Consider the following 14,682-nt stretch of genomic DNA (forward strand, 5'->3'; position numbering starts at 1 on the left):
TTCCTCCTCCGCTGCAGACGCCAGATCCTTAATGTGCGTCAAACTTTGCATGAGCAGACGCATAAGTGGGATGCTCATGCTTATGATGGCGTCGTCTGCGCTTACCAGCCGTGTGCATTCCTCAAAACACTGAAGGACTTTACAGAGGTCTTTCTGCTTTGACCACTGCACACCCGACAATTCCATGTCTTCCCTCAAACTGCCTGCCCGTGTATCCTCCCACAAATGAATTGCAGCCTACCTCTGTTCGCACAGCCTCTCAACCATGTGCAGGGTGGAGTTCCACCTTTTTGCAACGTCTATGATTAGGCGGTGCTTGGGGAGGTGGAGCAATCGCTGCAGCTTCTGCATACGAGTGGAGTGGACGTTTGAGCGACGAATGTGCGAGCACAGTCTTCGCACCTTATGGAGCAGGGATGTTAACTCTGGATAATTATTAAGGAAGCACTGCACCACCAGGTTCAAAGTGTGAGCCAGGCAAGGTATGTGTGCGAGTTTTGCATGGGATATGGATGCCACAAAATCATGGCTGTTATCATTGACTACCTTGCCTGGCTCAAGATGTAGAGTGCCCAGCCATGACTCAGTTTGTCGCTGCAAGTAGTCGACCAGTACCTCCGCGGTGTGTCTGTTGTCGCCCAAAGACAATCTTTAACACAGCCTGCTGATGCTTACCACTAGCTGTTCGATAGTGGGACACCTCGTGTGCAACACTGCCAGCTGCGGATGGAGTGCTCGTGCGACTGCGCTCTGTGGACGTGCTTTTGCTTATGGAGGAGGAGGAGGGTCGAAAGCCTTCAGCCAACTGTTTCCTATACCGTGGGCTAGGCAGCACTGTTCCACCGCCACTGTCCCCTGTGGAGCCTGCATTCACCACATTAACCCAGTGCGCAGTGATGGACACGCAACGGCCCTGACCATGCATCTGTTGTGAGGTGCACCTTTCCACTCACTGATTTCTTGAGTGCATGGACAATGCGGTCTTTCACATGCAGGTGGAGGGCTGGGATGGCTTTTCAAGAAAAGTGCCGACTGGGTAGGTCATAGCATGAGCTCGCGGAAAGCTTTGCTATCAACCAAACAGTAGGGCATCATCTCTAATGAGATTAGTTTGGCAATGTAGGCGTTCAAACACAGTGTACGCGGATGAGTACTTTCTTGTCCTACTCAGAGTGTCTGGTAGGGTGAGCTGGACTGGAGAGCTGCATATGGGGGAAGCAGCAGTGGACCGGACAGAGTGAGAGGGAGTTGGTGATGGTATTGGTGGTGATGGCCTAGATTCAGTGTTGTGTTGCAAAACCATTGTGATTCCCTGAGTGCTTTGACCTTGCGACACCTCAACATTCAGTGCTGGTGGGGTGCTTAACGGTGGCGGTGGTCTTACAGTGGGGGAAGCGATGGAGTGTTGCTGGCTACCTTCAGTCGGAGCAGGTGCACATGTACTACCTGAGGTTTGGTAGTCCGTCCATGCTTGCAAGTGCATGTTGATTAAATGTCTAAGCATGCAACTAGTATTCAAATTTCTGAGTTGTTTACCTCGGCTAAAGGTCCTTCCGCACTTCTTACAGGTAACCTTTGCCTCATCAGTAGGATTTTGGACAAAGAAGTGCCACACTGTACTCTTCCTACTATGGTATACATTTTCTGGCCTTGCACGCTGTGCTAAGTTGACCGACTGGCCAAGCTGTCCTGCAACTTTTAGTTTATGGTCCACGTTTTTGGACAGCAACAGGCCTGCCAGATAACCGCTGCTGTGATGTCAATGCCTGCTGCGGATCCTTCTCCTTATCTGAACTATTGCCAACGCCACCGTCCTCCCCCAATGGATGCCAATCCGGGTCAAGAACTGGGTCAACCATCACCTCCTCTTCAAAGTCATCTGCACCTTCCTCTTTACCTTCCTCTGTGTCACCGTGTAAGGTGGTATAGTATGCGGGAAGGGGCACCTGAGTTTCATCAGGGTCAGATTCTGGCTCAGTAGACTGCGAGGGCAATGTAGTGCTCTGGGTCAATGTATCAGCAGAATCATCTAGCAGTGGCTGTGCATCAGTGCACTCCATGTCAGATTCATCTTGGACTGGGGAATTCAGGATTTGACTGGATAACCCCGGCATAGTATGTGAAAAGAGCTCCATAGAGTAATCTGAAGCGTGGGCTACCGCATCCTTAACTTTTGGTGGGGGTGAAGGACACAAGGAAAGGTGTTTTTCCTGATCTGGACCCTGCACTGACGACTCCGTGCTTGCAGGTTTCGAATGTTCAGAAGAGGAGGCAATAGAGCTGGTGGCTGTTTCAGCAATATACTGTGAAGTACAGTATTCAGATGTACTGGATATCTTGTTCTTCAAACTCCATTTTTGTGCTTGCGACGCCATCTTGTTGTTTACGAGTTAAATTTTGTAACTTAACTAGATGAAAGTTCACGGCTGTTATGAAACCAGACTGTTCCAGCTTGTATAAGATATGAGATATGAGATGAGACCCTAAAAGAATGTGCTATTCTATATTCTACGTCACGCAGCTAGGGACACATTCCGATTTTCTTGCAATACTATTGGCTTAAATGTATTACGATTCTATTGGTAGCTGTATACCTTGCATAATTAAGCAGGATGCTATGTAATGTGAGATTCAATAAATGGGGTTAGTGGTCTGCTTTGATCCTCCCATACAGAGACACATCTCCGTGTGGTCATTCTCAGTTGCTAGCAACATCCTGTGAACTAATTGGGAAATCACTGGATCAACCGTGAAGGGTTAATTTAGCCCTACCTCAACAGTTTTGGCGCCCAATGTGCGGCCCCCGAGTAGGGACGCCTCTGCCCCCGGAGGACAACAAGACAAAGGACCCTCGGAGCGGACACAGGTGTTGGAAAATTGGGACTGATCACCCCCCACAGCCGCGGTAAGTTGGCAGTTATACTGTTCAGACTGACCGTTGGTGTGGTTTTCCTGTGCTTGTTGCTGCAAAGAGGATCTGAGGTTTGTCCCCGTGGTGGGGTGATTCATGGGTGGAATCATATAGAGGTGTAGTCCCGTTGGGGGCCCAGTGCTCGAACCGTACCTCATAAGGGACGGACACCCCGGATTGACTAGTCAAAATATCCTGAAATCCTGAATTCACTGTTAGTAGTCAGGCATGGTCAGTGATCGAAGATGGGTAGGATATGTAACTCAGGGATATATATATATATATATAACCAGAGGTGTCCGGAGGGATAGTCTGAGACGCCCTCCTCCTTTCACTGAGTACAGCGAATTTTGGGCAATCCCAGAGGGGGATTATTGACCCCGTGGAACAGACTGAGACGGCCGCTCCAGTATTGTGCACAACTGAAGTAAGGATATTTAGCTCTAAATGAGAGAATCTGTGGAAGGAAAAGAAGAATTTTGTGGCTTGGCACATGAATTGTGTGACGAAGGTGTTAGGAAGAACAGAGAAAGTGAATTCTGATTGTTTCTGTTACTGCTATGTTGAAGAAGGAAAAATTGTCTATTATTATGGCAAAGATGGAATGTATTGTGGTTCAAGAAAGTGACTGTGCTGTGAGAATGTGGTTAAGAAGGAACTAAGATTGATATTAATGTGTCAGGGAAATAGTTAAAAGTGATGATTTGAAAGAAGAGGTCTCCCTGCTAGATGACAATTGTACAAGGAGACCGAGAGTCGCAGCCCCCACCTTTTCTTTGTTAAACGCTCACAGTATCTCTTATGAGCCACCGCTACCAGCCTCAGTCCCCGCTAAAAAAAATAAAAATAAAAATAAAGTTTTCAGAAGAATTTAACCCGTCTGTTCAGCGTACAGAGAAAAAACAAAAAAACAAAAGCAAACAGCAGCCTCCAGCCCCCACCGCAGCTGCGAGCACACAGTGTGCCCTTCAGCCCACACAGCAAACTCTGTCCCCCTCCCAGTCTTCAGCTACTGAGAACCTTACTCCTCAGCCCCTCCCTGCTAATTATGGCGCTGTGCCAGACTCGAACATTTTCAGAGATTGTCATTCCCCTGCTATTTTAATCGGAGTAGATGGTAGACCCAATTAATATTCTTTCAAAAACCCTATTTCTGTGGGACCTTTTCCCAAGGTTACTGTTCAGTTTGTAATCTCTCCCACATGTCCAGTAAATTTACTAGGGGCAGATTAATTATCACAGTTCCGCTCCAGAATACAATTCCAAGATGATGGCCAAATGATATAGGGAAAATGCCTTTAGAACCAGTAAAAGTGTTTCTAAAACCTGGTGCCTAATCCTCATACTCTTTTGTCCCAAATACCCCAGGATGCTGCTTGGTTTACAGTTATTGATCTTACCAATTCCTTCTTTAGCATTCCGTTACACAATGACTTCCAATTTCTATTTGCATTCACTTAGCAGGGACGACAGTTAACATGGACAGTTATGTCACAAGGGGCCCAAAACAGTCCCAACCAGTTTGCAAAAATAAAATATATGAGCAGGTGTCTTTAGCCATTTCTGCCATTGTTAGCCTCCTTAAGTATCCGGCAGCACTGAACTGTCGGGTTTCGGCCTCGAGACTTCAGTTCTGCCTTGGTCAAGTGATGTTCTTGGGTCACTGTCTCCTTCAGGGTGCCAGACACCTCGCAGAAGAAAGAAAAATAGCTGTCAGCTCCCTTCCTTTCCCAAAAGATGAAACTGAACTCCAGCGTTTTCTTATGCACTTATTGTCGTCAGTGGATACCGGATGCATCCCGCATAATGCAACCCCTTTACAACGCCTTGAAAGACGGTATAATGAACTATAAGGGAAGATGGCAGTGATGAGGATTACCTCCAATATGATTGTTCCCAACTTCTGACTGAAGAAACAGCTACTCCACCAAATGTCAGTGAGAATCCACTCCCAAATCCTGATCTGGTGTTTTACACGGATGGTTCAAGATATGCTGACGAGTTTGGTAGATTCCACACGCGATATGCTGTTACCACAGAAGACACTGTAGTGCACGCAGCTGCACTCCCGCCCTCACAGTCCGCACAAGAAGCAGAACTCCAGGCTCTGTCTACTGCATGTACTTTGGCCAAGAACAGACGGGCTAATATATACACGGACTCATGGTAAGCATTTGGTATTGCTCACGATTTTGGGGCTCTATGGGCCAATCGAGGGTTTATTACTACTGCCGGAACCCCAGTGAAAAATGCTGAAGCTGTTAAAACCCTCATGGACTCAATCAAATTACCTACTCAGGTGGCCATTATCAAAGTTAAGGCGCACGGTCCTAGGAACAGTCCACAGACTGTTGGCAACGCATTTGCGGATATGCAAGCAAAAGCCGCCGCTCTCTTACCCGTTGAACCAACCATACCAACTATGGTGACCACACGCTCTCAGCGTAAACAGTTACAAGAAGCATTGACCCTACAAGAACCTGATGATCTACAACAGACTGAAGTTTTCTGTCGGACCCTGCGAGACCGCTTAATGACGATGCAGAGAATGTCTCCAAAGGAAGAGGTGAAGCAATGGAAGACTGATGAGGCACGTATGGATAATGGTCTCTGGAAAAAGGACCAACTCTTGTGTCTCCCTAAGCGGATGTACCCTGCTATTAACACATGGGCACATGGGCCTACACATCGAGGAAAGAATCAGGCCCTTGCACTGGTGCAAAAATTCTACTGGGCCCCGGTTCTCCAGTTGGCCGGAAGCATTCCCTGTTACCAATATGACTGCAAAAACCACAGCGAAGAAACTGGTAATGGAAGTCATATGCAGATATGGGGTTCCAGAAGTTGTTGAAAGTGATCAAGGTCCGGCCTTTTTTTCTCATGTGTACCAAGAAGTTCTGACAATGCTTGGATCCACTGTAGCCCTCCATACTCCGTACCACCCACAATCCAGTGGGAAAGTTGAGAGGTTGAATGGCACACTGAAGGGACAACTGACCAAAATGATGCAGGAGACTACGGCTCCATGGCCAGAGCTCCTACCCATTGTACTATACCACATTCGTACTACCCCTATTGCAAAACATGGCTTGTCCCCATATGAGATATTGCTTGGTGCTAGGCCCCCAGTTGCAAACTTCCAGCCTCAGCAGTTATCAGAAGAGACTGACCGTGCTGTTCAATACGTTATTCAGCTTAGTAAAAATCTTGCTAACACCCATGCTCTAGTTTCTTCTTCTCTTCCAGATTCAGCAGAAACCGACACCTGCTATAACCTGAAGCCTGGTGATTTGGTAGTCGTGAAAAGGCATGTCAGGAAGCACGGACTAGAACCCTTGTATGACGGTCCCTATGAAGTCCTCCTCATCACCCAACAAGCCAATAGCAATTGAAGGGACATAATGTTTTGGTTTTTCGCATTTTTCACATTATTGGTAACTGCATGGGACAGCCTAAATTCCCCAACGTCCTTGAATAATAAGTTTATACAACATCATGAAAAATTACTGAGAGATTTGTTGGACAATTCCCAGTCTCTGGCAGACTGTTGGATTTGCATGTATTCACCAGTGTCAGCCACGAGCATCCCGTTTTTGGCTATCCCTGTTCCACCTGAGGAGTTATTTGCTTGGACTGACTGCTCTGACACACTCGCTAATAATGCCACAGATAATGCTAAGTTATGGAATTTAACTGTTGGTATACCTATTGTGGGATGGGTAGGATACCCCCGGTGGCAAGGTAACCTATCAGGAAGCAGTACACAACTTCAATATTTGGCCTACAAAGGAGGGGCTTGGGTCCCTAAGAATAAGACTAGTTTAATCAATCTGGGGCAAGTTCCAATGTATGGTCTACAAGTCAGTTTCAATGTAACTTCACACTCTACTGATGCCTTCAAACCAATGTTGCTAGAAAGAAGGTTACATAACACGTCATGGGAATATTCTAATTTGTTTCCCCAGGGTTCCAACGAAACCTGTGCCAGTATCCCTGGCAATATATCTTGTAATGAGTCCTCTGAATATGTGCCAGGAACCCCCACTTGTGGAAATCCTGATGTAGGTTATCATAGTCCTTTAGGACAATCTCCAGCTTGGTGTATGCTTCAGAATGCATCTGCATTTATAGACTTAACTCATAGATTGGTGCTTCAACATTCAGCCCTATGGGATTTACCTGATGACATGTTCTGGGTATGTGGAGACAATGCTTATAAATAGGTGCCAGTAGGGGTAAGAGGTACTTGTACTCTGGGTCGCTTGACCCCGGCCACCTTTGTTATTCTAAACAAACAATTGGATACACAGGCTATACCCAAACATACATTATACAAAAGAGCTGCGGACAATTCACCCCGCCCTTCAGGGAGACCACATATAGTGCAGATGAGTGTGGCCAATAAAGTTGTCAGTTCTATTTTAAATTTACCCAATGATTACACAAATGTGGGATAAATTGGTTAGAGCCACAGACTATCTAGATGATCAAATTTGGGATATACTGGACATACTTAATACTACTGTTGCTGTCCAAAATCAACTTATTATAGTCACTAATCAACATACTATAGTGCTGGACTACTTAACAGCAGCACAAGGTGGTATGTGTCAGGTCATTGGACCCGCTTGCTGTCATTATATAGATCCTAACAGTACTATGAAGTTAAAAGTTAGAAGATATTCAAAGACTCAGAGATTAATACGATAAACACAATGATCGTCATAAGGACAGTTGGTGGTCAGACACCTTCTCCTTTCTCAATCCAGCCAATTGGTTTAAGGGAATTGGGGGCTGGATAGCTGGGATCTTACAGAGCTTGTTACACATTGCTGCCTGTATCCTTGTTGTATATGTGATACTAAAACTTGTTCTTTGGTGTATTTCTGTATGCACTAAGACAGCTAATGATGATACCAAAGGTGTCGTTGCCCCTGCTCTTCTCTGCACCGATCTCAAAAGGCTACTTGATGAAGATATTGAAGCCAAGCACATGCCTACCTATAAAAGATCCCCACCACCGTCCTCAAAAGTTGTTATTCGTGAACTGCAGTAAACAGAGGGGACGGGTGCGCCGCGACAGACAGGACTGGTAACACGGCATCAGTCATGTGAAGACCAGTACCCCTCAAGCTGTTAGCTTGGGATAGCACCTCTGATGCTGCATATGTGTTAACAAAATTTATCTAGGGGGGAATTGTGAAGTACAGTATTCAGATGTACTGGATATCTTGTTCTTCAAACTCCATTTTTGTGCTTGCGACGCCATCTTGTTGTTTACGAGTTAAATTTTGTAACTTAACTAGATGAAAGTTCACGGCTGTTATGAAACCAGACTGTTCCAGCTGGTATAAGATATGAGATGAGACCCTAAAAGAATGTGCTATTGTTCTATATTCTACGTCACGCAGCTAGGGACACATTCCGATTTTCTTGCAATACTATTGGCTTAAATGTATTACGATTCTACTGGTAGCTGTATACCTTGCATAATTAAGCAGGATGCTATGTAATGTGAGATTCAATAAACGGGGTTAGTGGTCTGCTTTGATCCTCCCATACAGACACATCTCCGTGTGGTCATTCTCAGTTGCTAGCAACATCCTGTGAACTAATTGGGAAATCACTGGATCAACCGTGAAGGGTTAATTTAGCCCTACCTCAACAATACGCCAAAACCTGTTTCTGATGCTCTGGATTTAAAAGCAGTTTTCCTACTCCAAGAAAAGGCAACCTTACAGGCCTTCTTGGGCCAGACGATGACGCAGGTTCAACACCTTCTGCCTTAGCTGCTATTGTGCTTTTGCCAGAACCAGCTGATGCACCACCACCATCAGTACCAGCTGCGCCCCCCTGCCCATGTCCACGGCCTCTTCCACCATACTTCCTCATGTTTGGGAAAATGTACCAAAAATACCAGCAGAGAGATGGTACTGGATGAAGAGCGTCCAGCTGTGTAAGGTGTATTAAAAAAATCAAATCTACGTATATATTTTATTATACACAGACGCTCTCCCAGTATATATTTGACCGCAATCCAACAAGTAGATATACGGAACTGTATCAGAAGTGTACAGCTGTATACGTTTTTTGCAGATATGCAATACTGTTTGAGAATCGGACAGCGCTATACGGTGTCTGTATGGAAAATTGTCAATCTCCGTTTATTTTTATACCGACTGACACACGCTGCCTCTGTATAGTTTTGACCGTAAACAAACAGCAGATATACGAAACTGTTTGGAAAGCGGATAGCTCTATAAGGTGTAGGAAAATGGAAAATCTTGTTTTGTTTTTCCAGAGTCACACCCAGATAGCTTCTATTTGTCTGTGATACCAGCCGGTACACGGTAGTGTGTGAGGAGCATACATCGCAATACGGTGTGTGAAAAAATGAATGCTCGGTAACTGACCAGAACAAAATAATAAAAGTTGGAGTGCTTTGAAAATAGCATTTTGTACAGCAGTGTGCACACAGCAATGCAGCTAGCAGGTAGCCTTAAAAGGCAGCGTAATCACCACCAGGGCTGCTTGCACACTACTAAAATCCTCCACTTTCACTGCACACTGTACAGTGAAAAGCGCTATCAGCAGAAGCTATTTTTTTTTCTTCTTCCGTGCCCAACGCTCTCCCTATCAGCAACAGCAGCAGCACCTCTCCCTGTGTTAATATCGGCAGAAGTAAGATGGTGGTCCCGGCGTTTTATAGCCACTGTGACGCCACACACAGCCAGCCAATCACTTCTATGCCCTTCTCTAAGATGGTGGTGACCGCTGCCCATGTCATCGCGTTGCCCACAGTGTGCGTCCTCCATCATTGGCCGAGAAAAGGCGCTGGCAGCATCATTTAAACGCGACTTTGGCGCTCAGTTCGGCGTCCTCATGGCCGACCTCACGCTATGGTCGGGTTTCGATCGGCGAAACCAGACTTTAGCTAAAGTCGGCGATTTTTGAATTTGACCGACCCGTTTCGCTCAACTCTAACCTGCAGCAATGTAGGAGCCCATGGTGTCATCTATGTCCCGATCATCAGGTCTCCAGCTGTCATAGAAGACAGTGGAGGAAACGTTCTCATGTTGCCCCCTAGTGCCGGGAGCTTGCACTCTGCATGTACAACCAGGCAGGACACACGCCCCCCGGTCCCGACTTTCTCATGTCTGTGGAGCAGGATGCCGCTCGCTCGTCAGAGGAAGACGCCGGCGCCCCCTCTGTCTCCTGGGACAGTGCGCTACAGCGTCCTTCCCTCCACAAGAGGTGGAACTTCTGCACCAATCACAATGCAGAGTGACGTGAGTGGCTGGGAGTGACCGCACATGTGACCAATCAGATCCCGGGGATTCCCTAGGCTTCCATGTGTGCGGCGCTACAGGAGGTTGTTGTGTTTTCCAGCAGCTGAGATATCGGGAAGTGTCGGCTGCCGGTCACCAGCGGGAGCTATAGATGAGCCGGTGACGTACGGGTGTCCGAGGCAGGAACAGCAGCATCACACCGGGGTAATGTCTGCGGGCTCTGGGCTGCGTGTGTGTATGTGCGCTAGATACCCACTGCAGTAGGGCTGCACTGTAATAGCCTGGTAGTGTAATAGTGGTGGCATAGCCTGGTGCCCTGCGCTGTAATAGCCGTGGCATAGCCTGGTAGTGTAATAGTGGTGGCATAGCCTGGTGCCCTGTGCTGTAATAACCGTGGCATAGCCTGGTGTCCTGCAGTGTAATAGCCGTGGCATAGCCTGGTGTCCTGTGCTGTAATAGCCGTGGCATAGCCTGGTGTCCTGTGCTGTAATAGCCGTGGCATAGCCTGGTAGTGTAATAGTGGTGGCATAGCCTGGTGTCCTGTGCTGTAATAGCCGTGGCATAGCCTGGTGTCCTGCAGTGTAATAGCCGTGGCATAGCCTGGTGTCCTGTGCTGTAATAGCCGTGGCATAGCCTGGTAGTGTAATAGTGGTGGCATAGCCTGGTGTCCTGTGCTGTAATAACCGTGGCATAGCCTGGTGTCCTGCAGTGTAATAGCCGTGGCATAGCCTGGTGTCCTGTGCTGTAATAGCCGTGGCATAGCCTGGTAGTGTAATAGTGGTGGCATAGCCTGGTGTCCTGTGCTGTAATAGCCGTGGCATAGCCTGGTGTCCTGTGCTGTAATAGCCGTGGCATAGCCTGGTGCCCTGTGCTGTAATAACCGTGGCATAGCCTGGTGTCCTGCAGTGTAATAGCCGTGGCATAGCCTGGTGTCCTGTGCTGTAATAGCCGTGGCATAGCCTGGTGTCCTGCGCTGTAATAGCCGTGGCATAGCCTGGTGCCCTGTGCTGTAATAGCCGTGGCATAGCCTGGTGCCCTGTGCTGTAATAGCCGTGGCATAGCCTGGTGCCCTGTGCTGTAATAACCGTGGCATAGCCTGGTGTCCTGCAGTGTAATAGCCGTGGCATAGCCTGGTGTCCTGTGCTGTAATAGCCGTGGCATAGCCTGGTAGTGTAATAGTGGTGGCATAGCCTGGTGTCCTGTGCTGTAATAGCCGTGGCATAGCCTGGTGTCCTGTGCTGTAATAGCCGTGGCATAGCCTGGTGCCCTGTGCTGTAATAACCGTGGCATAGCCTGGTGTCCTGCAGTGTAATAGCCGTGGCATAGCCTGGTGTCCTGTGCTGTAATAGCCGTGGCATAGCCTGGTAGTGTAATAGTGGTGGCATAGCCTGGTGTCCTGTGCTGTAATAGCCGTGGCATAGCCTGGTGTCCTGTGCTGTAATAGCCGTGGCATAGCCTGGTGCCCTGTGCTGTAATAACCGTGGCATAGCCTGGTGTCCTGCAGTGTAATAGCCGTGGCATAGCCTGGTGTCCTGTGCTGTAATAGCCGTGGCATAGCCTGGTAGTGTAATAGTGGTGGCATAGCCTGGTGTCCTGTGCTGTAATAGCCGTGGCATAGCCTGGTGTCCTGCAGTGTAATAGCCGTGGCATAGCCTGGTGTCCTGTGCTGTAATAGCCGTGGCATAGCCTGGTAGTGTAATAGTGGTGGCATAGCCTGGTGTCCTGTGCTGTAATAACCGTGGCATAGCCTGGTGTCCTGCAGTGTAATAGCCGTGGCATAGCCTGGTGTCCTGTGCTGTAATAGCCGTGGCATAGCCTGGTAGTGTAATAGTGGTGGCATAGCCTGGTGTCCTGTGCTGTAATAGCCGTGGCATAGCCTGGTGTCCTGTGCTGTAATAGCCGTGGCATAGCCTGGTGCCCTGTGCTGTAATAACCGTGGCATAGCCTGGTGTCCTGCAGTGTAATAGCCGTGGCATAGCCTGGTGTCCTGTGCTGTAATAGCCGTGGCATAGCCTGGTGTCCTGCGCTGTAATAGCCGTGGCATAGCCTGGTGCCCTGTGCTGTAATAGCCGTGGCATAGCCTGGTGCCCTGTGCTGTAATAGCCGTGGCATAGCCTGGTGCCCTGTGCTGTAATAACCGTGGCATAGCCTGGTGTCCTGCAGTGTAATAGCCGTGGCATAGCCTGGTGTCCTGTGCTGTAATAGCCGTGGCATAGCCTGGTAGTGTAATAGTGGTGGCATAGCCTGGTGTCCTGTGCTGTAATAGCCGTGGCATAGCCTGGTGTCCTGTGCTGTAATAGCCGTGGCATAGCCTGGTGCCCTGTGCTGTAATAACCGTGGCATAGCCTGGTGTCCTGCAGTGTAATAGCCGTGGCATAGCCTGGTGTCCTGTGCTGTAATAGCCGTGGCATAGCCTGGTAGTGTAATAGTGGTGGCATAGCCTGGTGTCCTGTGCTGTAATAGCCGTGGCATAGCCTGGTGTCCTGTGCTGTAATAGCCGTGGCATAGCCTGGTGCCCTGTGCTGTAATAACCGTGGCATAGCCTGGTGTCCTGCAGTGTAATAGCCGTGGCATAGCCTGGTGTCCTGTGCTGTAATAGCCGTGGCATAGCCTGGTAGTGTAATAGTGGTGGCATAGCCTGGTGTCCTGTGCTGTAATAGCCGTGGCATAGCCTGGTGTCCTGCAGTGTAATAGCCGTGGCATAGCCTGGTGTCCTGTGCTGTAATAGCCGTGGCATAGCCTGGTAGTGTAATAGTGGTGGCATAGCCTGGTGTCCTGTGCTGTAATAACCGTGGCATAGCCTGGTGTCCTGCAGTGTAATAGCCGTGGCATAGCCTGGTGTCCTGTGCTGTAATAGCCGTGGCATAGCCTGGTAGTGTAATAGTGGTGGCATAGCCTGGTGTCCTGTGCTGTAATAGCCGTGGCATAGCCTGGTGTCCTGTGCTGTAATAGCCGTGGCATAGCCTGGTGCCCTGTGCTGTAATAACCGTGGCATAGCCTGGTGTCCTGCAGTGTAATAGCCGTGGCATAGCCTGGTGTCCTGTGCTGTAATAGCCGTGGCATAGCCTGGTGTCCTGCGCTGTAATAGCCGTGGCATAGCCTGGTGCCCTGTGCTGTAATAGCCGTGGCATAGCCTGGTGCCCTGTGCTGTAATAGCCGTGGCATAGCCTGGTGCCCTGTGCTGTAATAACCGTGGCATAGCCTGGTGTCCTGCAGTGTAATAGCCGTGGCATAGCCTGGTGTCCTGTGCTGTAATAGCCGTGGCATAGCCTGGTAGTGTAATAGTGGTGGCATAGCCTGGTGTCCTGTGCTGTAATAGCCGTGGCATAGCCTGGTGTCCTGTGCTGTAATAGCCGTGGCATAGCCTGGTGCCCTGTGCTGTAATAACCGTGGCATAGCCTGGTGTCCTGCAGTGTAATAGCCGTGGCATAGCCTGGTGTCCTGTGCTGTAATAGCCGTGGCATAGCCTGGTAGTGTAATAGTGGTGGCATAGCCTGGTGTCCTGTGCTGTAATAGCCGTGGCATAGCCTGGTGTCCTGTGCTGTAATAGCCGTGGCATAGCCTGGTGCCCTGTGCTGTAATAACCGTGGCATAGCCTGGTGTCCTGCAGTGTAATAGCCGTGGCATAGCCTGGTGTCCTGTGCTGTAATAGCCGTGGCATAGCCTGGTGTCCTGCGCTGTAATAGCCGTGGCATAGCCTGGTGTCCTGCGCTGTAATAGCCGTGGCATAGCCTGGTGCCCTGTGCTGTAATAGCCGTGGCATAGCCTGGTGCCCTGTGCTGTAATAACCGTGGCATAGGCTGGTGTCCTGCAGTGTAATAGCCGTGGCATAGCCTGGTGTCCTGTGCTGTAATAGCCGTGGCATAGCCTGGTAGTGTAATAGTGGTGGCATAGCCTGGTGTCCTGTGCTGTAATAGCCGTGGCATAGCCTGGTGTCCTGTGCTGTAATAGCCGTGGCATAGCCTGGTGCCCTGTGCTGTAATAACCGTGGCATAGCCTGGTGTCCTGCAGTGTAATAGCCGTGGCATAGCCTGGTGTCCTGTGCTGTAATAGCCGTGGCATAGCCTGGTAGTGTAATAGTGGTGGCATAGCCTGGTGTCCTGTGCTGTAATAGCCGTGGCATAGCCTGGTGTCCTGCACTGTAATAGTCGTGGCATAGCCTGGTAGTGTAATAGTGGTGGCATAGCCTGGTGTCCTGTGCTGTAATAGCCGTGGCATAGCCTGGTGTCCTGCACTGTAATAGCTGTGGCATAGCCTGGTAGTGTAATAGTGGTGGCATAGCCTGGTGTCCTGCACTGTAATAGCCGTGGCATAGCCTGGTGTCCTGTGCTGTAATAGTCGTGGCATAGCCTGGTGTCCTGTGCTGTAATAGTCGTGGCATAGCCTGGTGTCTTGCGCTGTAATAGCCGTGGCATAGCCTGGTAGTGTAATAGTGGTGGCATAGCCTGGTGTCCTGTGCTGTAATAGCCGTGGCATAGCCTG

General features: G+C 49.0%; 1 protein-coding gene and 1 long non-coding RNA gene across 4 annotated transcripts in view; one reads left to right on the plus strand and one right to left on the minus strand.

The window, feature by feature from the left end:
- The window catches only part of LOC141087839 (uncharacterized), a 65,636-nt gene extending 55,492 nt beyond the window's left edge, over nucleotides 1–10,144 (minus strand). Inside the window, exon 1 of the long non-coding RNA XR_012231743.1 lies at nucleotides 9,897–10,144. This is a non-coding gene — a long non-coding RNA (uncharacterized lncRNA). The remainder of the gene's footprint in view (nucleotides 1–9,896) is intronic.
- A 108-nt stretch (nucleotides 10,145–10,252) lies between these two features.
- Nucleotides 10,253–14,682, plus strand: part of LRRK2 (leucine rich repeat kinase 2) — a 325,079-nt gene continuing 320,649 nt past the window's right edge. For 2 of the 3 annotated variants that reach the window (XM_073573542.1, XM_073573543.1), the window contains exon 1: nucleotides 10,254–10,404. The gene's annotated coding sequence lies outside the window, so the exon portion shown is untranslated. Of the gene's footprint in view, nucleotides 10,405–14,682 lie in introns of all 3 variants that reach the window. The other variant, XM_073573544.1, reaches the window with a different exon arrangement.

Source organism: Dendrobates tinctorius, unplaced genomic scaffold (assembly GCF_039654945.1).
Source record: "Dendrobates tinctorius isolate UK_male_01 unplaced genomic scaffold, ASM3965494v1 ptg000035l, whole genome shotgun sequence".
Classification (NCBI taxonomy): Eukaryota; Metazoa; Chordata; class Amphibia; order Anura; family Dendrobatidae; genus Dendrobates; species Dendrobates tinctorius.